The sequence below is a fragment of the Drosophila ananassae genome, chromosome XL, assembly GCF_017639315.1.
Source record: "Drosophila ananassae strain 14024-0371.13 chromosome XL, ASM1763931v2, whole genome shotgun sequence".
NCBI classification, from domain to species: Eukaryota; Metazoa; Arthropoda; class Insecta; order Diptera; family Drosophilidae; genus Drosophila; species Drosophila ananassae.
Window position 1 is genome coordinate 970,899 of NC_057931.1, and position 26,639 is coordinate 997,537.

Consider the following 26,639-nt stretch of genomic DNA (forward strand, 5'->3'; position numbering starts at 1 on the left):
CCAGTGCAGCTGCTTGTTGTGGCTCTGCGGGAAAAACTTTCACTATAAATCGCTCCTACAAATTGGCCTCTGTGTAGGGAAGTCTGGAGTAATTGCTACAATGACTCATTAGACTCGCAAAGAACTACTTCCCAGAAACGAGCACAAAAGGTGGCACAATAAAGCCCAGATGCAGATACAGATCTATGAGATAGCTCCCTGGGGGTGCCCACTAGGACTGGGCAGGACTAGGATTTCGAAAAGCGTATTTCACAGTCGAACACTCGCGCCGGCCGCGCTTCATTTATTATTCTTGCTCAGTTCAGTTCATAAGTCGCGGCGGCGGTGGCCCTCAGCACCAGAAGGCGAGTCGGCGAACAAAGGCAAAGATTGGAGATGGAAGACCTTCAAATATTGTCACGAATTGTGGGCGAAATGAACTACAGAGTCTGCGGAACACGTGTCGGAGAAAGCCCGGGGAGGTCGGGCCGCGCGCGGGTGGCGGCGGGAAAGCTCGGATGGCTCCCTAATTAAGTCAAAAGTAAACATGAAAAAGATGTCAGCCAAGTAGAAACGAATCAAAATGGCAGGCGTCGAGCAATGAACTAAATGTTGTATGCGTCTCGGTCCTATAAATACACCATAAATATACCTGAAAGGGCGCCGCACCGGGAAGAGAGCAGCGCCAGAAACTGACGAGAATAATAATAACGATAATCAGAAAAATAAAATAAAGAGCCAGCCGCCTGGCCAGCACGGAGCTCGGCCTTCGGACATCGGACCCCTAGCTGGAAGCTGTCCGCTGCCAACTTTTCGTGTGGCCAGCAAAATCACTTAAGTCTCGGCCAACAGCTCCCACCGGCCACATAAATATGAGCTCGGCCGAAGGGACCGGGCTGAAGGAAACGGCTGAGATGATAATAATCATCCGCCAGTCAGTCGGAAAAATTTCACGAGCTTTGCATACCCTTCTGTCGGTCAGCACCCCAGCTCGTACACCCTACGGTCCTTTTTCCAACTAGCCACGCTTTCCGTAAAGGTTCCTAGAGAAAATCTTAATATCTTTGGCATTTTCTCAAAAATTTCCGATGGACCCCCTTGAGGACTTCCCCCGAAACCCAAATATGGCCCTTGCGAAGGCTGTATCTCGAAAAATATATATCCGATCCATAAACGGGATACCGTTTTAGAATCGTGAATAAATTCTCTTTCAATCTGCATTAAAATCTGGAGGTCGAATTTTTTTTCGATATTTTTCAAAAATTTCTGATGGACCCCCTTGAAAATGGAGGACTGCCCCCGAAACCCAAATATGGCCCTTGCGAAGGCTGTATCTCGAAAAATATATATCCGATCCATAAACGGGATACCGTTTTAGAATCGTGAATAAATTCTCTTTCAATCTGCATTAAAATCTGGAGGTCGAATTTTTTTTCCATATTTTTCAAAAATTTCTGATGGACCCCCTTGAAAATGGAGGACTGCCCCCGAAACCCGAATATGGCCCCTTGCGAAGGCCGTATCTCGGGAAATATCTATCCGATCCATAAACGGGATACCGTTTTAGAATCGTGAATAAATTCTCTTTCAATCTGCATTAAAATCTGGAGGTCGAATTTTTTTTCGATATTTTTCAAAAATTTCTGATGGACCCCCTTGAAAATGGAGGACTGCCCCCGAAACCCAAATATGGCCCCTTGCGAAGGCTGTATCTCGGGAAATATCTATCCGATCCATAAACGGGATACCGTTTTAGAATCGTGAATAAATTCTCTTTCAATCTGCATTAAAATCTGGAGGTCGAATTTTTTTTCGATATTTTTCAAAAATTTCTGATGGACCCCCTTGAAAATGGAGGACTGCCCCCGAAACCCAAATATGGCCCTTGCGAAGGCTGTATCTCGAAAAATATATATCCGATCCATAAACGGGATACCGTTTTAGAATCGTGAATAAATTCTCTTTCAATCTGCATTAAAATCTGGAGGTCGAATTTTTTTTCCATATTTTTCAAAAATTTCTGATGGACCCCCTTGAAAATGGAGGACTGCCCCCGAAACCCGAATATGGCCCCTTGCGAAGGCCGTATCTCGGGAAATATCTATCCGATCCATAAACGGGATACCGTTTTAGAATCGTGAATAAATTCTCTTTCATTCTGCATTAAAATCTGGAGGTCGAATTTTTTTTCGATATTTTTCAAAAATTTCTGATGGACCCCCTTGAAAATGGAGGACTGCCCCCGAAACCCAAATATGGCCCTTGCGAAGGCTGTATCTCGAAAAATATATATCCGATCCATAAACGGGATACCGTTTTAGAATCGTGAATAAATTCTCTTTCAATCTGCATTAAAATCTGGAGGTCGAATTTTTTTTCGATATTTTTCAAAAATTTCTGATGGACCCCCTTGAAAATGGAGGACTGCCCCCGAAACCCAAATATGGCCCTTGCGAAGGCTGTATCTCGAAAAATATATATCCGATCCATAAACGGGATACCGTTTTAGAATCGTGAATAAATTCTCTTTCAATCTGCATTAAAATCTGGAGGTCGAATTTTTTTTCCATATTTTTCAAAAATTTCTGATGGACCCCCTTGAAAATGGAGGACTGCCCCCGAAACCCGAATATGGCCCCTTGCGAAGGCCGTATCTCGGGAAATATCTATCCGATCCATAAACGGGATACCGTTTTAGAATCGTGAATAAATTCTCTTTCAATCTGCATTAAAATCTGGAGGTCGAATTTTTTTTCGATATTTTTCAAAAATTTCTGATGGACCCCCTTGAAAATGGAGGACTGCCCCCGAAACCCAAATATGGCCCCTTGCGAAGGCTGTATCTCGGGAAATATCTATCCGATCCATAAACGGGATACCGTTTTAGAATCGTGAATAAATTCTCTTTCAATCTGCATTAAAATCTGGAGGTCGAATTTTTTTTCGATATTTTTCAAAAATTTCTGATGGACCCCCTTGAAAATGGAGGACTGCCCCCGAAACCCAAATATGGCCCTTGCGAAGGCTGTATCTCGAAAAATATATATCCGATCCATAAACGGGATACCGTTTTAGAATCGTGAATAAATTCTCTTTCAATCTGCATTAAAATCTGGAGGTCGAATTTTTTTTCCATATTTTTCAAAAATTTCTGATGGACCCCCTTGAAAATGGAGGACTGCCCCCGAAACCCGAATATGGCCCCTTGCGAAGGCCGTATCTCGGGAAATATCTATCCGATCCATAAACGGGATACCGTTTTAGAATCGTGAATAAATTCTCTTTCATTCTGCATTAAAATCTGGAGGTCGAATTTTTTTTCGATATTTTTCAAAAATTTCTGATGGACTCCCTTGAAAATGGAGGACTGCCCCCGAAACCCAAATATGGCCCCTTGCGAAGGCCGTATCTCGGGAAATATCTATCCGATCCATAAACGGGATACCGTTTTAGAATCGTGAATAAATTCTCTTTCATTCTGCATTAAAATCTGGAGGTCGAATTTTTTTTCGATATTTTTCAAAAATTTCTGATGGACCCCCTTGAAAATGGAGGACTGCCCCCGAAACCCAAATATGGCCCCTTGCGAAGGCTGTATCTCGGGAAATATCTATCCAATCATTTAATGGGATACCGTTTTGGAATGGTGATACAATTTCCTACTAAACTGCATTTAAATCCAAGACTCTCATATATTTTCAATTTCTTTAAGAAATAATTCAGTAGCACCGGAAGGATCAAAGCATGGAATCTCTGTCAATGACGTGAATGATGTAAAATAATTTAAAAATTCCTCCATAAAGGAACGGAGTTTCAAAGCAAGGAATTCTATGCAATCTCATAATATTTTTATTCCAACGGGAAGGTGAAACTCAAACTGCGAAACTAAGTGGAAATAGGAGAGAACTAATAAGCGGAAGAATGACTGGAAAATATGCATTTTTAAATATTTTTTGTTCGAGCCAGTAAGTGCACTTTCCTAATAGTGTTTTGCGTATTTTATTTTTATCTCCCGTTTTTTTTAGTTGTGAAGTTCAGTGACAGCACTCAATAAAAAGTGATGGAGCTTTGAGGCAATGGAAAAGGTGAGCTTTAAAACAATTAATTTAGTTACGCCAGCTCATAAAAAGTGACTTAAGCACATTCCATTAACTAGTTTTACTTTTTATTACTTTTTTTCATAGAACGCCTTTAAAACAAACAGCCTATGATAGAAGTGATCTATCCGATCCATATCGGGAAATATCTATCCGATCCATAAACGGGATACCGTTTTAGAATCGTGAATAAATTCTCTTTCAATCTGCATTAAAATCTGGAGGTCGAATTTTTTTTCGATATTTTTCAAAAATTTCTGATGGACCCCCTTGAAAATGGAGGACTGCCCCCGAAACCCAAATATGGCCCCTTGCGAAGGCTGTATCTCGGGAAATATCTATCCGATCCATAAACGGGATACCGTTTTAGAATCGTGAATAAATTCTCTTTCAATCTGCATTAAAATCTGGAGGTCGAATTTTTTTTCGATATTTTTCAAAAATTTCTGATGGACCCCCTTGAAAATGGAGGACTGCCCCCGAAACCCAAATATGGCCCCTTGCGAAGGCTGTATCTCGGGAAATATCTATCCGATCCATAAACGGGATACCGTTTTAGAATCGTGAATAAATTCTCTTTCAATCTGCATTAAAATCTGGAGGTCGAATTTTTTTTCGATATTTTTCAAAAATTTCTGATGGACCCCCTTGAAAATGGAGGACTGCCCCCGAAACCCAAATATGGCCCTTGCGAAGGCTGTATCTCGAAAAATATATATCCGATCCATAAACGGGATACCGTTTTAGAATCGTGAATAAATTCTCTTTCAATCTGCATTAAAATCTGGAGGTCGAATTTTTTTTCCATATTTTTCAAAAATTTCTGATGGACCCCCTTGAAAATGGAGGACTGCCCCCGAAACCCGAATATGGCCCCTTGCGAAGGCCGTATCTCGGGAAATATCTATCCGATCCATAAACGGGATACCGTTTTAGAATCGTGAATAAATTCTCTTTCATTCTGCATTAAAATCTGGAGGTCGAATTTTTTTTCGATATTTTTCAAAAATTTCTGATGGACCCCCTTGAAAATGGAGGACTGCCCCCGAAACCCAAATATGGCCCTTGCGAAGGCTGTATCTCGAAAAATATATATCCGATCCATAAACGGGATACCGTTTTAGAATCGTGAATAAATTCTCTTTCAATCTGCATTAAAATCTGGAGGTCGAATTTTTTTTCGATATTTTTCAAAAATTTCTGATGGACCCCCTTGAAAATGGAGGACTGCCCCCGAAACCCAAATATGGCCCTTGCGAAGGCTGTATCTCGAAAAATATATATCCGATCCATAAACGGGATACCGTTTTAGAATCGTGAATAAATTCTCTTTCAATCTGCATTAAAATCTGGAGGTCGAATTTTTTTTCCATATTTTTCAAAAATTTCTGATGGACCCCCTTGAAAATGGAGGACTGCCCCCGAAACCCGAATATGGCCCCTTGCGAAGGCCGTATCTCGGGAAATATCTATCCGATCCATAAACGGGATACCGTTTTAGAATCGTGAATAAATTCTCTTTCAATCTGCATTAAAATCTGGAGGTCGAATTTTTTTTCGATATTTTTCAAAAATTTCTGATGGACCCCCTTGAAAATGGAGGACTGCCCCCGAAACCCAAATATGGCCCCTTGCGAAGGCTGTATCTCGGGAAATATCTATCCGATCCATAAACGGGATACCGTTTTAGAATCGTGAATAAATTCTCTTTCAATCTGCATTAAAATCTGGAGGTCGAATTTTTTTTCGATATTTTTCAAAAATTTCTGATGGACCCCCTTGAAAATGGAGGACTGCCCCCGAAACCCAAATATGGCCCTTGCGAAGGCTGTATCTCGAAAAATATATATCCGATCCATAAACGGGATACCGTTTTAGAATCGTGAATAAATTCTCTTTCAATCTGCATTAAAATCTGGAGGTCGAATTTTTTTTCCATATTTTTCAAAAATTTCTGATGGACCCCCTTGAAAATGGAGGACTGCCCCCGAAACCCGAATATGGCCCCTTGCGAAGGCCGTATCTCGGGAAATATCTATCCGATCCATAAACGGGATACCGTTTTAGAATCGTGAATAAATTCTCTTTCATTCTGCATTAAAATCTGGAGGTCGAATTTTTTTTCGATATTTTTCAAAAATTTCTGATGGACTCCCTTGAAAATGGAGGACTGCCCCCGAAACCCAAATATGGCCCCTTGCGAAGGCCGTATCTCGGGAAATATCTATCCGATCCATAAACGGGATACCGTTTTAGAATCGTGAATAAATTCTCTTTCATTCTGCATTAAAATCTGGAGGTCGAATTTTTTTTCGATATTTTTCAAAAATTTCTGATGGACCCCCTTGAAAATGGAGGACTGCCCCCGAAACCCAAATATGGCCCCTTGCGAAGGCTGTATCTCGGGAAATATCTATCCAATCATTTAATGGGATACCGTTTTGGAATGGTGATACAATTTCCTACTAAACTGCATTTAAATCCAAGACTCTCATATATTTTCAATTTCTTTAAGAAATAATTCAGTAGCACCGGAAGGATCAAAGCATGGAATCTCTGTCAATGACGTGAATGATGTAAAATAATTTAAAAATTCCTCCATAAAGGAACGGAGTTTCAAAGCAAGGAATTCTATGCAATCTCATAATATTTTTATTCCAACGGGAAGGTGAAACTCAAACTGCGAAACTAAGTGGAAATAGGAGAGAACTAATAAGCGGAAGAATGACTGGAAAATATGCATTTTTAAATATTTTTTGTTCGAGCCAGTAAGTGCACTTTCCTAATAGTGTTTTGCGTATTTTATTTTTATCTCCCGTTTTTTTTAGTTGTGAAGTTCAGTGACAGCACTCAATAAAAAGTGATGGAGCTTTGAGGCAATGGAAAAGGTGAGCTTTAAAACAATTAATTTAGTTACGCCAGCTCATAAAAAGTGACTTAAGCACATTCCATTAACTAGTTTTACTTTTTATTACTTTTTTTCATAGAACGCCTTTAAAACAAACAGCCTATGATAGAAGTGAGATGCAAAGTGCTAAAAGTGCTGGAAAGAATTTAAGAAAACTAAAAGTTAAAAAGCAGCAGAGGATAGAGAGGGTGAGTCGCCAAATCTTCATACTATTTACTTATTATTTCAATTGAAAGAAAAATATGAGGGCTATTAAGAAAGACTTCAGATAAGAAAAAGCCGACAATCATAATCATTGCCAAGTCTCATGGAATCTGGCACTTTGGGGAGGCCCATAGGGCAGGAAATACTCCAAAGTTAGTCCTCCCCTGGGTGTCTTCAGCGTCGTATCATAAAAATATTTGGTAGACAATGAAATTAATACACAAGTCGTTACGAAATTTTAATTGCCGTGCAACTTTGCATTTTAAATAAAGCGAAGCACGATTATTAGGGCCATGAAAGGAATTCGAATTGAAGAGACAGGCATCTCGAAGTTTAAAGTGAAAAGTTGGAGAAATTGAATTAAAGTTTCAACAAAGGAGTCCCTAGATCAAGCTCAAGGGGGGAATATCACTCATACGCACTGTCGGATTTATTAAAAACATATTTCGAGAGGCTGGCTGGTAAGGAAATACGTCTGAGGGAGAAATTCCTTTATGCCAGCGCCCACGCGGGCAAGTCCTTTGGGAAATGGCCCGCCCCTTCAGCTCCGGGCAGCTCCAGGCAGGAGCCGCAGCCTTCATGTGTCGGGCACATCATCAGAGTTGCCTTAACTAGTTTGATGCCTCATAATGAGCATTTGTCGCAGGCCGCATAAGTACGTGGCAAGCTGTGAGATGAAAAGCTGAAAAAGCTGCAGAAGCCGGCCGGGCAGGCCAGGGCAGAGGCGAGAAAAGTCAGTAACCAGACCGGCCCGGCCCGGCGGACGCAGCTGGTGGCCAAAATCAATCGAAGTGAATCAATTACGCCATTTGGCAGTATCTGCCCCTCAGCTGACGTTGTCATTTGACTGCCTCTCTCTTTCTATCCATCAGCTGCTGTCCTTTTCGGTCCCCTCCTCAGTCTGGGGCCTCCTCTGTCAGTGGCAAGGAGGTCGTCGGTCGTCGGTTATCGGTTGTCGGTTGTCGGTCGTCCAACGTCGCCTGAAGTGAAGTGTACATTGAGTTTGGTAATCGTGACAAATTTCGTTGAATGATGCACACACGCACAACCGCACACCCGCACTGTCCTGATTCTGGATTGTGGACTCAGAATTCGCGATTCCCGATTCCAGATTCCACTTCATTGAAGCGTCGGCATCGTCGCCATCGAAGCCATCAAAGGCATCGATGCCATCTTCATTGCCGCAGCCACTGCCACTTCCACTGCCATTGCCATTGCCATTGCCATTGCCATTGCCATTTCCATTGCCAAGTGGGCATAATTATGTGTATATATAGGGCACTGTACATACGTATATAATCCTATTCTGGGTCCACGAACTGTTAATTTCTGTCGAAATGTCATTCGAGCCTGCTGGCCGCTCCTTTGTCTTTGCCGTCTTTTTTTGGCCGCCCCGGCTCTTGGCGGCGAGTTCACTTAACCAATTTAAAGTGATTTTGGGGCTTTGTTTATCTTGGAACTCGGGGCTGTGTTTACACTCGATGCTGGAATCTATTCATAACTTCGGGTGCTTTATGGCCCGGGATTTCCTTTAGTATCTTCTGTGAGTTAGGGACTGCTGGCGTCGTTAATGGGCTGTGGTTTCTAATTTGAAATATGATTGAAATTTGATCCATTCTGCACTCTATCGGTCTATCAGCTTAAATAGTGGCTCCCCCAGGTCAGTGCTTCAGTTTTTAAAAAGTAATATACTCTCTGCTGTTTGGATTCCTGTGCACTCGCATTTGATTTGCGGTCGTGGGAAGCCAAAAGTGATCTAGTTTCCTTTTTCCCATGTTGGCTTTACGCTTTTGTGCGAGTCCTTTGCCGTAATTCTGTTGCTGTGGCTGTTGCTGTTGCTGTCTTGGTCCTTGCTCGTCCCAGTCCTCTCCACTCTGGCTCTCCTCCTCGCTTGGCAGCCAATATTGCTGCAAGATGTTGTTGTTGTGGTCCTTGCTGGTCGCTCCGCATCGCTGACTGTTGTTGACAGGCTTTCAAGGGACTCGGAGACTGGAGACCTCAAACATGCACACTCACACACCCGCTCACCCGCTCACCCGCCCAGATCCCAGATACAGCCCGACCCACTTACTCACACGCACCACAAGCTCGGCACCCATTAAATTGAGTTTTTATATTGAGACGCTTGGCAGACGACCGAGCTAACGGTAATTGAATTAGATGTCCCTCTCCCTGGCAGGTCGCAGGACCCAGGACCCAGGTCCTAGCTTCTAGCTCCTAGCTCCTATCCCCGTTCACACTTTCGGGCCAAGTTTTTTCCAGTTTTGGTGGCAATTAAATGGAATTTATTAACTTTTCCCGGGGCAGGCCAGGAATAGACTTTGCATTTAATTGGCAGTTCTACAATTTATGCGGAATATGAGGGCGGACTTACGAGTGATTATGAACCGGGGGATTAGTCGCCGGCACTGCACTACAACACTGGACTGGACGTCCGAACCGCGCGAAAGTCGCAACTCGACTCGCCGGCTAATCGAACTTTACAGCCAATTTGTAGTTCTGAGCCCGAACACGCGCCCCGCCCATCTCGGGCCAACTAATGTAGCCGCGAGGGGGAAAAGTAGCCGGAAAAACAGCAAATAATATATTCCATTACTCGGGCAGCCCGCACATCACTCCCGAAACCCGTTTATTGGGCTATCGCCTCATCGAGGAGAACTTTTATGCGAATTCCAGCCATTTGATTTACACCTTTCAGCGCCGAGCCTCACAAAAGCCGGGCCGAGCGGCAAAAAATGGGAAGGAAAACAAACAATAAATATTCCGCATACGCCGTGGTGCCCGCCGAGCTGAGCCGAGCGAGGACGCTGAGGAGTGCAAGTCGAGAGTGAGTGTATCCACGGCGGTGCGGCAGTAAAGCAGTCAGTTTCGAGCAATTTATTGGCGATGATATGCACAGATATCTCTATTGAGTTAGTCCGGGTTGTTGGCTGGGAAACTGTGACTGTGACTGCTCCTGGCCATTGTTCCGGGGGGCGGTGGCTTTGGCTTTGGGGGTTTCTGGGAACAGTAAGTAACAGATCCTGCCCCGCCAGGACGGGGCTTAGGAGTGATGAGATGATATATGATTTGGAAGTGATAAGAAAGGGAGTAACCCAAAGACCCTTTGAGGTTTAAAGACCACCACGAGTGGGTAGACTTTGTTCTCAGTGCAGACTGTCGCTAGTTTTTTGCCCATTTGTTTCCCCTTTCTGGTTTTTTGTCTCTGGCCGTGTCCGGTGCGAGCTCTCAACAAACACGGAGGCTGTGCCGTGAAGATAGCAGCGCAACAACGCCTCCCCCAACACCCCTGCATCCTGGCGAGGGCCGAGGGGCACTGGAACAATAAGACAATATTGGACGAAGGCCCCCAGCGCCCGCTTCCTCTGGTATTCTCGGCGGAGGCCGGGTGTGTGTGTTGGCACATGCGGATGTGTGTGTTTAGGGAGATTTGGCTTAATTAAATTCCGGCATAAAAGGATTTTCGTTTGGCCAGCGCTTTAAGCTGCCAGCTTCCAGCTCCCAGTTCCCGGCTTGCAGCCACCACAGAGCTCCTCTCCCACTAACCCCCAGCCAGACAGCCTTTATATCTTTTGACAAAAGTCTTAGCGGCTTATTTGAGCCAGCCTGCCGGCAGCTACAGATTTTAATTACGGCTATAAATCATAGAGACGGGTCGGAACAAAACAGGTTTATTAATCTCAGCATATGGGGGGTGGGATAGGGAGGCCGTTTGGCCTACTAACTGGGGTTAGCGCATACACGCCGCAGCTCCACTGCAAGAAAGGGCTCTGGCTGCCAACTACTACCCAGAAATGCCAGACACAAAAGCCACTGGAGGTGGCTTCCAGTGCTGGCATCCGGGGATGTAGATTCGCCCGATTAGTGCAGTTCCATTGTTCCGGGGCATGCCAATCACTCGGCTGCCTTCACAGCTCGTGGCCCGAATTTACAGCACATTGCTGCCAAAGTTGGGCATTAAAAAGTTCGCTTAATAGTTGTTAGTTGTCCCTGCCCCCTGATCTCTGGCCCCTGGACGTGCTGGGAATTCATGGGCCATGTTTCGGCCTCACGCCTCATGGCCAACTCGGATAATTATTGGCAACTTTGGCCGCACGGAGCAGTTGCGGCTAATGGAGGAGGCTCCGAAATAGTTGTCCGTTTGAGGGAGTCCATGACGGAGTCCATCACGAGTGCAAAGTTTGCGCCACTTCCGGCTAATGTGTTGTGTCTCCTTGGCCCATTACAGGTTTTCGTTTTCCGGGCAACCGGGAACAGCTCCCCATCCCCCCCAATTAGCAAGTGCTCTCGAAATTCATAATTAGAGTGGAACGAAAAACCTATTTACGAACTTGGCAACATTTTTAATAACAAACACATGGCACTGGGGGAACTCTTTGATGATTCCGTTTTGTCGCTGCCACCAGCAGCTGGCCAGTGTCCTGGTAATCAATCCTGGCAACCGAGCCAGAACTTTTCTCGTTCGGCAACTTTGTTGTCCAGCCCCTGCCCGGAAAAAGGCTGAAAAGTCGCCGAAAAGTTGCCAAGACTCCCAAGACTCTGTTTCGGCATTTGTGCCGAATGTCGAATGTTTCCAGCCCAGACCTCAGTCTCAGAGCCAGACCTAGAGCTAGACATGTTTTCGGAATGTGGGGCCCATAAAACTGTTTTGCTAATTGCATACAAGCCCCGAGCATCTTAGCACTTTACAACTTTTTTAATGGCTGTCATCAGGGATGGGCGAGTGCACGGCCAACTACCCAGAGACGTACTACACTACACTACACGAGTGTATGGCGTATATCGGGGCGCGTCCGCTCCTCGGATACTCAGATACTCAGATACTATATAGTGGCATATAATGGCCGGGAGTCGTCGGGGCGAGTCAACTAAATGCCTTTTTGCGGGATTATCTGCGGCGACAGATCTTGGTCCAGACTGGCGCGTGTTGCAAATAAATTCGTCGTTTTTGGTTTGCAGCTTGTTTTGTTTCTGTCTTTCTAAATGTTGCTATTGTTGGTGCTTCAGTGGCAGCAGGGGCAGTGGCAGCCGCACTTGCCACTTGCTCGCTTTGAACATTTTAAAATCGAAAAACTGCGCCGCTCAAAGGTCACAACGACGGCGCTGGTCGTCTCGTTGGTTCATCGTTCATTGTCCAAACATTGTTGCCATCGTTACATGAATTACTCTGGTACTCTTGCCACCCTGCCACCCTGCCACACCCACTGAGTGGCATTCAAATCGCCAATCGAGATTTACGATTGACCAGCAGTCACCTCGAACGCAGATACGTCACAGCAGACACTCCCATCATCGCCTCTTTTTGTCGCAGGCCACCTAAATATTTATTATGTCAGATTATAGGCGGCACTCTGAGGAGTTTCGGATATTAAACAGGACTTTTTATGAGCCGCCCAGCGGCACTGCCATTCGAGGACTTTAAACACGACATCCAAATTGGATTCGATTGGCAGGACAAGTCATCAGCAGGCTCCAGCACGATGGCAGGCTGGCAATTAAGTTGCCAAACTGATTCAATTAGATTGAGCTGTCGGACCCAAGGCTGGCCATTGTTGAGAACAAGGACTAAGTACTAAGGACTACGGACTATGGACTCTTGCTTAAAAGTGTTTTGTTTCGCTCTTACCTTGCCTCCTTCGCAGCCTCGGTGGCTAGTGGCTAGTGGCTAGTTTCTCCGCGTCCTTGGGCCGGCAGAGCTGCAACAAAAAGAGAGAGAGGGGGGAGAGTGTAGTGAGGGGCAGCTGCAATCAAGGACTCGTATATCACTCATGCGCCCGGTCCGCCCGCCAGCCGATAAGGACCCGAAAGCAACGACCCTCCGGTCTAATTTCTAATTTGTGCATAATTTGGGGATCCACTTGATGAATCTCTGAATCCACAGCACTAGGGGTCGATGACTAATGTGGTCCCTCGGTTGATTTGTAATTTATTTTCGGGTTTCCTTTTAGAGGGCCCTCCTAGAAGGGCCTCCATCCCGCCGGCCCAGCCAGGAGCAAATAAATTCAAGAAGGACTCCTCGTCCGCCCGCCAGTCATTACATTTTAAATAAGGTCAACAAAATATTTTATTCTGGCCCTGCTAATTGCTACAAGCTCCGTCTACACTCAAATGCCCATAAATCCTGGCAGAGAGTCCTGCGGAAAATAAGGGTCAATGTGTGAACATGCAAAACACCAACAAAATGGCAAAAAAATAATAAAAAGGGAGCTCCGAGGAGGCGGAAGGCCTCCATTGTAGAGAGAGCGGCGAACGGAGGAGGACCGCGTGAAAAGTCCTTCTTTGGCTCTATGCCACGCCCTTAGCCCATTGCCCATTGCCCATCGACCACCACCCATCCCTAGGTGTCCTTTTGTCCTGCTTCCATTCCCTACAGTGTTAATCGGACTAAAAAGTATATGTATTCTTTGGACGTGCCGCAAAAAACTCATGTCAGCTCTAAATTCCTGCCAGCGGCTGACTAGGGCAGATTTTTTGCAGATTTCACGCCATGTGGGATAATTGAATTAGTGTTACGGCCAGAAACTGATTTCGGAACGGAAGGGCCGGCTGCCGAAAGGTGTTGGCAGATTAAATTAAACTTTTTTCGTCGCTCATACGCCGTGTGGCCCGGCTGGGCAGCTTCCCCGACTCATTTAAGAGCGCGCCATGGAAGCGCTGTTTATTAATTGAAGTGGCAGTCGCCATTCTGCAATCAAGTTCAAAATTGGCTGCTTTGTGCTCCGCGAAGACAATCGCCATCGCCTCCAGTGGCAGTTTCATTTGGAAAACTATTTAATTGGTGTCCATTCAGAAGCAGAAACAGAAACTGGAATGGAAATGGAAACTGAAACTGAAACTGAAACGGGAGGAGGTCTGCTGCCTGATTTCGCTAAGCGATTCCTTAACATGAAAGTAATTGCACTTTCTTGGCCCCGCGTGACATTGTTTCAAATTGAAACTGGCAGCTGGCAGGACAGAGTCTGGCGAGGCGAGTCCTGCGCCGGAAAATGAGCGGGGACGGGGGAGCGGAGCTGGGACAGCTAGTCAGACAAGTGGCAGTTGCGTCAGGCAGTTGGCAGTTGGCAGTTGCCAGTTTGGTGGGGCTCTTAGGGGGGGGGGGGCGGGCAGAAGTGCATTGACATTGGTGTCCTAGGAAAATGTGCGTGCGTGTCCTGGCGACTAATGTGCAGTGGCATTCGGGGGGGGAGAAAGGTAAACAATTTGCATGAAGGACTCTGTAGGCATATTAGCCACGTTTGACCAGGCATTACTTGGCCATTCCGAATGTGTTAATAATACAATTTTGTTTGTCTGCCGTCTCACACATCCTGTCGCACATACGCCTCCCCGATGGAAGGATATAAAGAAAACTACACCGCATCCTGGAAGGGAGGAGGAACGAGCGGAAAATTTACGATGCATGTTGCTCGGCCGCCTCAATGTCCTGGACAACGAGCGAATTTTGTGGCCTTTGTCAGACTATTTTTGAAAAGGGTTTGACATTTAAGGCGCACACACACACCCCGCCACTCACACACGCACCCACACACACACACTCACACACAAAATGACAAAACGATGTCTAAACGAGCTCCGAACGAGCGCCACAAAAAAGGAGCACATTCGGGGCTAAACGTAAAATAAAATAAATAAAATAAAGCAAAATTCCGTCCGAGAGGGTGGCGGCGCAGCTGCTCACTTTGTAGTCTTGCCAAGGGGAGGGGGTAGTGGGGGGAAGGATCACTTCCTTTGGTCAGTGCTCAGTCCGCACACCCCCCACACACACACACATCTGCATACGCCTGACCAGCGTAGACAAAATTGAACACTAAAACGCAAACGAAACCTTTTCTCGAAGGCTGCCGAAGTGGGGAACAGTGGGGCAAGGGCTATTGGAAAGGAGGTCCTTGCTAGTCCTTCCTATGAGGACTTTTTCTAAAAATTATTTAACAATTATAGCTAGTTTGGAACCACAATCAGACTAGAGAGAGGCAGCTTCTAATCCCACTAGGACGGGGTCTAGAACTGTACAGTGTACACTGTGCGAAAATGGAGCCTGGGAACATCAAAAGGAGACGCAGGGCCGAGCGTGTTATACATTCATTACACACACACTCGCACACCCCCACCCCGCACACTCACGCACTAAAAAAGGTGAATGTCGGACCTTTTTGTTAAATGTCTCAATTGATGCAAAAAAAAGGGGCCAGGAGGCGGAGGTGTAGTGCCGGAGGGGCCAGGGGCCAGGGGGCAGGGCTGCGTTTGATGCTTAATGTGCTTAATGTTTTATGCAGGGCAGGCCACGTAAAAAACACACACTCCCCCTGCCCCGGGGAGCGGCAAGTGCCGCAAATAATACATTTTAATTTATTCATATAAAGACGAGCCCCCCAAAGTCCACTTGGCGTTATAAATGATGCCGGAGTCCTGCCGGCGGGCCAGACTCCTCCTAGTTTAAAGCGGGGATTCCGGGAAAGCACACAGGACACACAGGACTGCCACTAATGCGGCAGGACTCTTCTAATGGCGCCTTTGATTCTTTTCATTTCGCTTTCATTGCTGATTACATTATTTATTTGTGCTCGTGGGCAATCTTTTCGCCCTCGTCCTGGCATCCTGGCGTCCTGGCGTCCTGGCGCCCCTAATTTCTGGTCACGCAATCCTAGGTGATACAATGAATGGGTGGTCGTACGGCCTGGCATTTTTTCGGGGCGTGCCAAATGTGACAGCCCCAAATTACACATTTTTGAATTGAGCAATTTGTATCTCTTTGCCGCTCCATGGCTCTTTGGTCCTTGCTGCTGAGGTCCTTGTTCCGCTCGGTTCTTCGGCAATAATGCCAATAATAACAATGGGCGCGTGTTTGTTTGTTCGCCACTTGATAAATGAGACGGCCAAGTGGGCCACCAGGGCGGAGAGTCTAACTGGCGGAGAGTGCGGAGAGTCCGAAAGTATCCTTTCGCTTTCGCTTGCGAGTCTGGTTTCGAGTCTGTTTCTGGCCAACACCCCGCTGGAAGGTGTTAACTGTTGGCTCTGGCCTTTGATTAAGTTGTGGGGCGTGTTCCGCCATCGCCGGCAGCTGCTGGCTCCCACTTCGAGGGCGTGGCCACTACAGTCCCCCCGAAGGAAGCCACTAGGTCGCTGGGGACCGAAACTATTCTAGAGACAAGCCAGCGCCTTGAATTATGTTATGATGGAGGCCTAAGGACACTGGCCTAGGGGACACTGTCCCTAATTAATCGATGGGGAACGCGCATTTAAATTGCGCCTCGAAGCCCTCCGAAAATGTGTCAGTCCCAATCGATAATCGACATGGAGCCATGAACGCCGCTCGCAGATGATCCTAATATGTTCATTTAATGTCTGTGCGTCATTAAGATACAGATACAAAGTTATCCGACAGATATGTGTCTGTCGATATTATTGAGGACTCAAGGGCAGCAGCTTCATTTGCCTGAGCTCCCTCGGCCTCGTCCTGGCACATTTTAATGGCCCCAACTTGTCGTCGGCGCTGCCACACTCGACTGTCAACGTGTCTAGTCATCAGTTTTACGCACCACTTGTTCCACACCTCACTCCGCGAATGTCCGGCCGTCCTGCCGTCCTGCCGTCCTGCCGCCCTGCTATCCTGCTGCCAAGTCTGCTGCGATTTGGTCCTTGTTTCGGCTACAGAATTTACATATTTATTTGGCTCGATTCGCCAGAAGTTCTAACGCACGCATAAGGACATTAATGTCGATATAGCGCCGACTACTATTCGTACTACGTGCACCCAGAGAAACGGGGGCCTCCACAGGAACATCAGGCAGAGTCCTTGGAAGTCTTGGAAGCCCCGGGCTCTGAGAGGCCCGCTCCCAGTGTAGGAAGCACTCTGGCTTTCGCTGTCTAAATAAAATTGATTTTAAGTGCAATCTGCTTATCCTGTTTCTGTAACATTCGATTTGTCCTCGTTCGCCGAAAGGACCTTAATGGGCGGATAAGGCAAATTAAACAAAGGACTCTCGATTGGCTCGAGTGCCATTTGGCCGTCGCCTGTCTCCTGGTCCTGGCTTGCTGGCTTTCACGAATTTCGAGTGCGCCAAGTGCGCAGGAAATCAATGTCTTGCGATAATGTTCCACGCTCTCTGCTGTGACTTTAAAAATCCATCGCTGGCGCTCATATTTCCCCAATCGGATTATGGATAATGTTTTCGTTAGCTTCTTTGCTGGAAATTCGACAAGTAGCCGCAAGCCCCGAAAGGAGCTTACGTTTTAATGCCACCAGAGTGACCTGACTGCTTTCCATCTCTCGTTTTATTAATTTTTCATCCGAGGCTTTAAAAGCGGAGGACTGGAGTTACCAACCTTGTAGTCCTCCATTCCAGACTCTTGCTCCATTCTTCATGGCCGGGCTCTAAAGGATTCCCTTTGTTTACTCGCATCATTTAAGGACGTCCTGATGGTTCATTTGCATTTTCCGGTTATCCCGGCCACTTGACATTTGCCAAACTGCTGATCCCCCCGACACTGTGGTAGTCTCTGTTCCAGTTGCAGTTGCCCCGCCGGCCGGAGGAAGGGCCAGGACATACAGGACATACCTTTCTCGCATAGAGCGAGAGAGGGTTGCGGCCCCCAGCTCCGTTTTCGGCTATCCCAGCTCTGCTGGCAATCAGCCGGAATTGCCCTTGTAGCCACTAAAGTGGCACGCAGCGCGTTGCAAGTTGCTAGTTGGATTGCCCCTCCCCCCTCCCCGCTTCCACCGACCGCGGGCAACACGCTCATTTAACAGCGCTTCCACTTGGCTCGGATGTGCGTAATTTTTCAGCTGGTTTGCTCCGGCTTTTGCTCTCCGCTGCAGTTGCAGATCCCCCAGCATTCCCAGGACTTTTTTCTGGCTGGCTCCCTTGCTGGGAGTGTTTCCTCTCAATTGTTTTTCATGAGTCCTGCCCGCCGCCCCGCTTTCCGTAAATGTTTTATTGTGCGGCGCGAGGGGTGGCTTGTATTAGCGTAATTCCAGTGCTCATCTGGCTGGCGAACTGTGATTGTTGTCCCTCCAGGAACACAGAGCTCGAAAATACGCATCTGCCCTCTCCCCGCCGGCAATCTTTTGAAGTTCATTAATTTTTATGCCACAACTTGGCATTACTTTGGCGGAGGGAAGTGGCTTAAGCAGCAGCCAGGAGCCAGGAGCGGGGGAGGCCCTGCGGAATGCAAATCTCAGGTCGCTTTTGTTGCGAGCGATAATAAAAAGTATAATTCCCAGGAATTTTCATATTTATGGGCAATGGCCTCTCCGGCAAGAAGTCTTGCGGCGCGTGTTGCTGCCCGGAGAGTGTGGAGTGCAGTCGTCGTATCCGTCGGATACAATGTATTCGCATGCCCGTATTATTCTGTTGCCAGAGCAGCTGGGAGCTGAGAGTTGGAAGATGGGAGCTGGGAGCTGGGCGGGACGGGGCGCAAACTGTTGCAAAAGCGCAATAAATTGTAAAAAATATATTATCCCGGCACGAGCACTGACAGGGCGACCACGCTGCGTATGAGTGATATTCGAGCGGAGGAGCGGACGAGCGGAGTGGGGTCTGGAATACTTTTCGGAATAACATCAAATAAATAAACTTTGCCAACGACTCTGGCTCTGACTCTGACTCTGACTTGCGTTCGGGACTTGGTCGGAGTTTATGAGGTTCTCGCAAACGAAAATAAATGCAAAGCGTCCTCAGGAATACATTTTAAATAGTTGGAAAGGTGACACTTTAGTTGCGACAGGACCTGATTTCTTGCAACTTTTCGGGGCGTGTGCTTGAAGGGCCAGCCAGATGGAGCTCCTTGAGAGCCAAAATGGAAAAAGTTGACTTGAAATTAAAATTTCCTTTCAAATCGGAGAGCGGTGACTACATTCCGGGGACAGTTACAGCTAAAGGTTGCACTGCCCTGACTCCTGACCCCTGACCCTTGACACGTGTCCCGCGAGGCAACAAACCCGTTTACGTGAGCGGAACTGGAACCTGAGACGACTAGTTTCCGGGGGTACCTGTCGCTCCATTACAATGAGGGCAACAGTAATGAGCCTGTGACAGGCGGAAGGACATGACGGCGACAGGCAGGAGCACGGAGACAGAGACAGAGACAGCTCGGAGAAATGGCCAAGACGGCAGACAGCCCTTGGCCAAATTGAAGCTGGCAACGTTAACAAGGCCAAATCACAGTCAATCCCGTTCGCCCGTCTGTGAGGGCCATATAACTCTCGCACGCACACTACAAAGTGGTTAATATGTGGTACATTCGTATATGTCTGCTCGACAATGGCACGTTATATCATAGCGAGTGGCTGGCATTCTCCGGCTGGCTTTCATTTCGCCAGATTGCCCTGCCCTGCCAGTGCTCCTTGGCAGCTTGCTGTTTGCCTAGGCCAAGCTCATATGCAAATTCAGTTTTGATTTTCATAAAGCCCGCACATAAACTTTTTTATAATGCCTGCATATGCCAATGAAGAGGTCGTAACATCCATCCAGCCTCAGCCCCCAGCCCACAGTACCAGCACCAGTTCCAGCACCAGTTCCACCCACAGCCACCAGCAGCAACAACACGGCCAATCAATTGCCCGCTTCAATTTTCCTCAAATTCACGTTTTCTTATGTTTTCCCCCCGACAGGCTGCACTGTCGCAAATAGGAGGGCTTATTAGTGAGAAATTAGCAAAATTGGAGATTTCAGTCGAAGGTTTTGACGCAGATTGGCGGGAAAATTTATCCACAATTCCAAAGAGGCGTACCTTTCAAGGATCTGAGCTATATTTCCAGAGATGCAGTCTTCGCCAGAGACCGTTTTCGAATTTCCTCGAGATTCAAGGGGGTCCCAGATATGAGTGTAGTTTGGTAGAGAATAGTTCTGAGATTCTAAAAAGACATCCCTTTCAAGGATCGGACTAAAGTCATGCCCAATCTTCTCCTTCCGATCTTCTCAGATATCTCTTGACTCGAATCCTAAATTATCCTGCCGAGCTGGTGCCGAGCCGTTTCTTCCTGTGCAGCAGAACAAGTACGTGCCAAATAATTGTGGCAACTGCGAGTGTGCGTGTGTACACATGTATATTTTTTGTGGCAACTAATTGGCGCACATAATTGTCAGAGGGAGTGGCTGCCGGAGTGGCCTGCCTCGCTCCCTGGCCCAGGGCAAACCTCAAACAAATAATTGGAGCTCTCCCCTCATTAAACTTGCCACCTTCACCGCACCCTGGTATTTGGCCCTCTACTGCCGCCCACTACCCACTACCCACCGCCCAGAGCCACCACCCACTGCCCAGCGCCCACGGCCCCCACAGAAATTAATACATTGTCTGAGTGGCTGCGGTTGCTGTATTTTTGTGCTTCTGTTTACTTAAGTTACATTTTATGCTCAGTTTATGCTCGCCGGTCCTAACTGCTCCGTCGTCATAACTTACTGCGGTTTTCGGGAGCTCGAATTCCTGCGGTGCTCCTCCTCTACACTCCACCACTCCGCTCCGGAATGGTTATTGGTTCCATATCTATATGGGCACATCGCCCATAACTACATCTGCGTAGCGCTGCGAGTCCTTGCGGTGTGGTTTCTGGGGTTTTTAATTTCAGCTCCGGAGCGTAAAACTGGCGAATAAGTGCCAGTTTACGGCCGAATGTCAAAGTTGAGCAGCAGATTAAGACACTAGCGGCGCACTAGCGGTGGCAATTATTTGATAAGATGATTAATTGATATTCGAAGGCGGAGGCACTCAAATCGAAGCCTCGTCAGCGTAAAATCTTCCCACAAACTTTGCAACTTAAGAATCAGTACCATACAGTGCCATACTTTACGGCTGCGGGTCCATCACATTTAACGCCACAACTTCGCCGGAGCAGCCAGGTCTTAATCAGGCTGCAGACTTGCCTCCAAAGTTTCTGGCTTTTAAGGAGAGATCCTCCCTCCTCCGGCTCCTCCGGCTCCTGCTCCGACTCCTCCTCCGCCACATGCATGCATGATATGAACTGGCTGGGTAAACTTTTTATACTTTACTACACTTTAGTTACACTCAGTTGGGCTTGGGCGGGCGGTTCTTGCGGCTTTACGAGCAAATTAATAAGTTTGATAAACGCCAGGCCTTTGTGGCCCGGCTCTATTGAGGCGAAATGAAAAAGGAGGTCCTGCGAAGGACTCTGTCGCCGCCCATTACACCGAACTGAACCGGACTGGACCGATCCGATCAGATTTTTCGCCGAGATAGCATTAACACATTAGTGTTTGTGGACACTTGTCGAACGGCGGTGGAAAATCAATGGCGTTGCCTAGCCACGCCCCTACCGCTGCCTCTACCCCTGCCCCAGCCACGCCCACGCCCGCCGAATCCTGCGAATGTCACCAAGGTGCTCTCATTTAACCAGAATCCCAGCAGCCCACCTGCGCCAGCCCCCCGGGCTGTCGGTTTTTAATGAGCATTCATTATGAGGATAAGGTTTGATGGGAGGGGGGAGGGTGAGGGGAAGCATATGGGAAATGTCCTTCGAAATGAGAGAAAATAAATTATCCTGCGTTCGGGGAGGGCTTCGTATAATGTATTCATAGAAGTGTATTTTCCACAAAAATGGGATTTAAAAACAAAAATCAGAGTTCTTCCGCCCGAGTATCGAAGTGGGAGGACTCTCTGCGAACAAAAAAGGGTATTGCTGGTTCGTGGCACACTTTCTGAAGGTCCTCCCGCAAAAAGCCAGGCCAAAATGTTACACATACGCCATGTGTGCCGGCAAGGAAGCAGAAAAACGAGGAACGAGCAACGGGCGCCAGTTGGTGGCTGTTTTTGTGTTTTGCGGCAGAGTCAGCAATCTCAACTCGATATTGTTTATGTTAACAGCTATTCTTTAGGCGGCGGCAACTGCGAACAGGGTTTAGAGCCCGGGCTTGAGGCGCAGGACATGTGCTCGCATTAGACGCCTTGATACGCTAATCGCCATTAGTTACACTCGGCCAGGACGAATGCAAATCCCCTGGCCAATTCAATTAATGTCACAATGGCTGGCACTGCTCCAGTCTGAATGGAGAGGGGGACAAGCTCCCCAGGACGAGCTGCTCGCGAGGATGGGCGACAATGAAGTAATTTATGGGTAGACACACGCCCGAAGGACTCTGTCTATAAATCAAACAAACCATCAATAAATCACAAACTGGTGACGTGCCATCAAAACATGGTCATTTGAAGGATCTGCGCTGGCTCTCAACCGGTCGCTGTGACTGCATTTATGTCACAATGTGTAATTTAGTCAGGACATTAGGAGGACAGCAAGAGGTGCAGGAGGAGGAGCTGTAACCAATAAACAATCCCAATTAATACTCATTTTCCAATGACAGCAATTTATTGGCAAAGCACAAACGCACGGGAAGCATATTCGATTTGGGAATACGCTTTCCATCTCGTCCTTTGACTTGTCCGTTTGTCTGTCCGAAGGACGAGACATCATATTCAGAGTGCTGGCAGAAATGTGAAACACAAACAGAGGCAGACAGAGGCAGGAAAAAGGTCCTGTTTAAATTCCGGAGAATATTAAATGTCCTTTGGGGCGGCAAAAAAAGGCAAAGGCTTTGTTAATCAAAAGTGAATTAGTGTGGACTGAGGGGAGCTCCGTAGCGGAGTTGTAGTTCCACTTTGTAGTCGGAAATCGGCAGCCATTCAATGTGTGTTTCGTGTCTGATGAGCCGGCTGGTGTCCTGGCCTGGTTTCTGACTTTCCGGCGTGGGCGTTGGCGCTGCTCTGCTCTGCTCTGCTCTGTCCGCGTGCATAATCAGTAATTTGATTAAATAAATGATTAAATAAAATTGATGGATTGGCAGAGTCGGAGGCCGAGCCAGAGGCAGAGGCAGAGGCAGGGGCAGAGGCTAGCCGCAAACACCTTTTTCCAACCGCAGAAACAGAAAAAATCCCCGGTTCTCTTCCGTCATTAATTTCTTTTGCCATTTTATTTATTTTTTGTTTTATCTGCTGCGCTACAGTTTTTTGCCTTGGCTGCACATTGATTAATTCGATTGTTGATTCAATTAATTTGTCCGTCATGGCCGAAGTGCGTAAGCGCCGACCACGGCCTCTGCGAGTTCTGGCCCAAAAATCCTCCTTCTAATGAAGTGCTAATTAGACGCCTCCGACGAATATGAGTTATGGTATGTGGCCCCGCCTGGAAATCAAGTGGAAGTGCTTCCCCGTTCCGGGTCAGGGCACTGCTCTGTCACAGGCGTAGGCACTAATCCTTTCGAATTCGGCCACAAAATTCAGGGAAATGCCATTTTATTCGCCGACCACACGTGCATGCACTCAGTGATTGATTGCGTCCGACTCGGACTGGCTTTGTCTTGCCTCTCTGGCCTCTCAGTGCAGAGCCTGCCAAGGACTGCCAGGACTGCCAGGATCTGCTCTAATGAATATTACATTCGATTCGCTTTCATATTTCATGCAAATTAAGTGGGCTTTGTGCTCTGTTCTGGAAGCCTGCACTCAGCTTGATTAAAACTAAATAGGATTTGCGAAATTATGCTTCGGAGCGCATCATCCGAGGATAGCACTGCCACAGGATGTCGGTCCGTTTAATTATTGAATCAGATATTTCGACAATGGCATTACGGGCAATGGCATCAACACTTAGGAATCACCGATGGAAAATTACCAGAAAGCCCATTGTGCCGAGGGCCTAACCTTTGCTCTCCGCAAGCCAGGCCAGGAGTGTGGAGGAAGGTCCTGGAAGAACCGAAACGCCTCGGCCTTGCCATCTCCATCGTCCTGGCTCCACGCCGCACCACACCAGCTATACCCACAGGAAAACGGAACGGTCTCAGTGGCAATCTCAATCTCAGTTCCACTCGCAGCCGCAGACTGTGAAATGCCGAGACGAGAAAGGAAACCCTGGGACCTGTTGCCAACGGATCCCTCCGCAAACCACATGGCGCAGGATGACTAGCCGGGGCTCATGGTTGGTGGCTCGTGGCTCCTTGCTGAAGGCTAAAGGCTCAGGGGCTTCCTCTCCTGCATTGTTTGGGGCCTCATCAAAAGGAAAGCTCCACCAACCACTCCCACAGCCGTTTTTTCACTCGGCTGATGTTTTCTTTTCATTGGCATTTGGTGAGCCGTGTAATAATTGCTACTCTGAGTACCTACAAGGATGCCGAGGTCCTGCATGTTCAGCTTGTTTGTGGCAGTGGGAGTGGGGAGTGGGAAGTGGGACTACATTGAACGTTTTTCTGCCGTCATTTTCAACTCTGATTTTCACTTAAAGCCTACTCTATGAGGAAAGCAGCTAGAGCCTTGGTCCTCCACAGTAATTACTTGAAATGGGAGAGTGGAAGCACCCTTTTTTTTCTCCGTGCACCTCTGGAGGTATACAATTAGCCGAAGGGAACAAAGAAAGTTTGCTTCATTGGCGAGGAATTTCCTGGTATTTATTTTGAGAAACACTTTCCCTTTCGAGGGCGGATCCGAGACATATGTCCTTACGGAAGCCCCCAACCTCGTGTGTTTTTTTCTCCCACTCCCACCCCCACTCCCGCTCCTGCCACACGGACACTTTGATGTCAATGAACCTGATCGGGAGGAGCCCCTCGAGCTGGCGCTTCCCTATGACAGCATCGATGTTGTTTACATATTCCCCCCCAGGCCCCGTCCGCTGAGGTCTTCCGGAATGTGCCACTCCCACCGGCGCCTCCCAAGGCCTTCCTACACGCGCTGCTCAGTTTTCGGCGACACTAAATCTAAATTCAATATGTTGTCGGTTTAACATATTTCATCTCTGGCTCTGGCTCTGGCTCTTGCCTGGCACTGGCACTGGCCTGGCTCTGTCTCTGGCTCGTTTGCATAGTGGCAGTGTGTGCGAGCACTTTGGTGTGGAACTGTGGGCAAACAACGTGTTGTGCCAATATTTGCGAGGCCCAGAGGCCTCTTATGCAAAAAACAAAACACCAGAAAGATGGAAGGCCCAAATCGGAGAATAAAAAACTGACCAGCGATAAATTATTGAGATTACATATTGCCTTTCAGGGCAGTGTTTGGCGAGGAATTAAATTTGGGCGATTATATTACCAAGGCTGACCGAGGCGGAGGTCTAGTGTTACAATCGGCCGCAGGAGCAGGCCAGGCGGGAGTCCTGGCGACTGGTAATGAGATCACAAAGTTGATTTTGATTGAGTTTGTCTTTGAGTTTGGGATCTCGGGGCTCAGTTTAAATTGGTTTTGGGCCCGATTTGCTTTGCCGACTGGAGGTGAGGCGAGGTGCCCGGCTCTGCCTGGCTCATGGAAGGATTATGGCAGAGTCCTTCAGCAATTAGTGTGCAAATATTTGAGAGTCCAGTGATTCAGGCCTATACCGGAATCAACAAGGAAGTGTGGGCCGTTGAAGTCCCGCGAGGGAGAAGGAAGGAAGCAAAGCCCCCGGGCTGAAAAACTTTGGTTGTAAAGCATTTAAAAAATTAATTGTTACCCTTGGCGGGTCCTGGCCGGCTCGATAGACCTTTCAGCGGCGCCCATAAACAACATCAAAAGGGCTCTGGCAAGGAGTCATTAAAATCGTGATTAGCACAGGAGCCACAGGTGCCATTAAGTGGCCCAAAGACCCGCGAGTCCAGCAGTCCAGCCGTCCAGAAGCCAGAGGCAGAAAGCCAGAAGTGGAAAGTGGCAGCGGCGATGGCCGACAGGATCAGAGGAGCTTTGTTTGTTTGTCGGTCGACTGGGTACAAATTTAGCTGGCCGGCAAGCGGTTCTGGAAAAAAACTGGCCAGCAGCAAATAAGCCAGCCGAGCGACCGCAAACGGGCTCTTGTAACACTCCGGCTGCGAGGCCGGACGGAGTTGCTCTCCTAATGTTTTTCTTTCAATAATTCGTGCACGGCGGAGCCCGGCCCCGAAAACATTCAATATGCTGCGGTCGGGCCGGACAAAGGACCTTCGGAAGGGTTCTAGCCATTTGCCTTTGTGCGTGCTGCATTTCTCCTTGACTTCTTTTTTTGTCATATTTGCGACCCGGCTGTTACTTTTTATGATTCTTTTTCGGCTCGGCCCAGTTTGGTCCGGTCCGGTGCGGTTCGGTTCTGTTTGGTTTGCAACCGCAATGTCTCTGGTTTTTTGCGGCCACAGGTCAGAACTCAAAAGGTTTTCCATGTTTTACGCCATTTATTCGGGGACCTTCTGATATGCCCCTCCGTTTGTATATTTTGTTTCACTTGCCCCGCCTGTCCTGCCCGCCTTACTGGGTGGGTGGGATCTGTCAGCAATTTGCAATTTGGTGCAGCACCAATGAAAATCGATTTTATGTCGGCTTAATTATGTGGAAAAAATGCTCATATATAATTAACAAAGGATCAGAGGCGAGGGCCCGGGCATTTCGGTTTTTATGATGGCCGCCAGAGCCTATAAATGGGGAGCCACCCGTCCCGGGACACCCTCGGAATGTGCTTTTGGGCTTGGAGTCTCCAGCAATCGGCCCATTGGAGCTGATGGGTGCTGATGCTGCAGCCG

The 26,639-nt window shown here is 47.5% G+C and overlaps 1 protein-coding gene and 1 long non-coding RNA gene across 4 annotated transcripts in view; one reads left to right on the plus strand and one right to left on the minus strand.

Moving 5' to 3' along the window:
- LOC6503773 (sex peptide receptor) overlaps positions 1-26,639 on the minus strand; it is a 65,414-nt gene that overhangs the window by 18,064 nt on the left and 20,711 nt on the right. Inside the window, exon 1 of one of the 2 annotated variants that reach the window (XM_001963734.3) lies at positions 9,563-9,650. The gene's annotated coding sequence lies outside the window, so the exon portion shown is untranslated. Of the gene's footprint in view, positions 1-9,562; positions 9,651-12,814; positions 12,885-26,639 lie in introns of those variants that run through there. The other variant, XR_006507582.1, reaches the window with a different exon arrangement.
- The window catches only part of LOC116655187, a 55,863-nt gene continuing 32,705 nt past the window's right edge, over positions 3,482-26,639 (plus strand). The window contains exons 1-5 of one of the 2 annotated variants that reach the window (XR_006507584.1): positions 3,482-3,944; positions 4,005-4,064; positions 6,592-6,844; positions 6,905-6,964; positions 7,064-7,172. This is a non-coding gene — a long non-coding RNA (uncharacterized LOC116655187). The remainder of the gene's footprint in view (positions 3,945-4,004; positions 4,065-6,591; positions 6,845-6,904; positions 6,965-7,063; positions 7,173-26,639) is intronic. The other variant, XR_006507585.1, reaches the window with a different exon arrangement.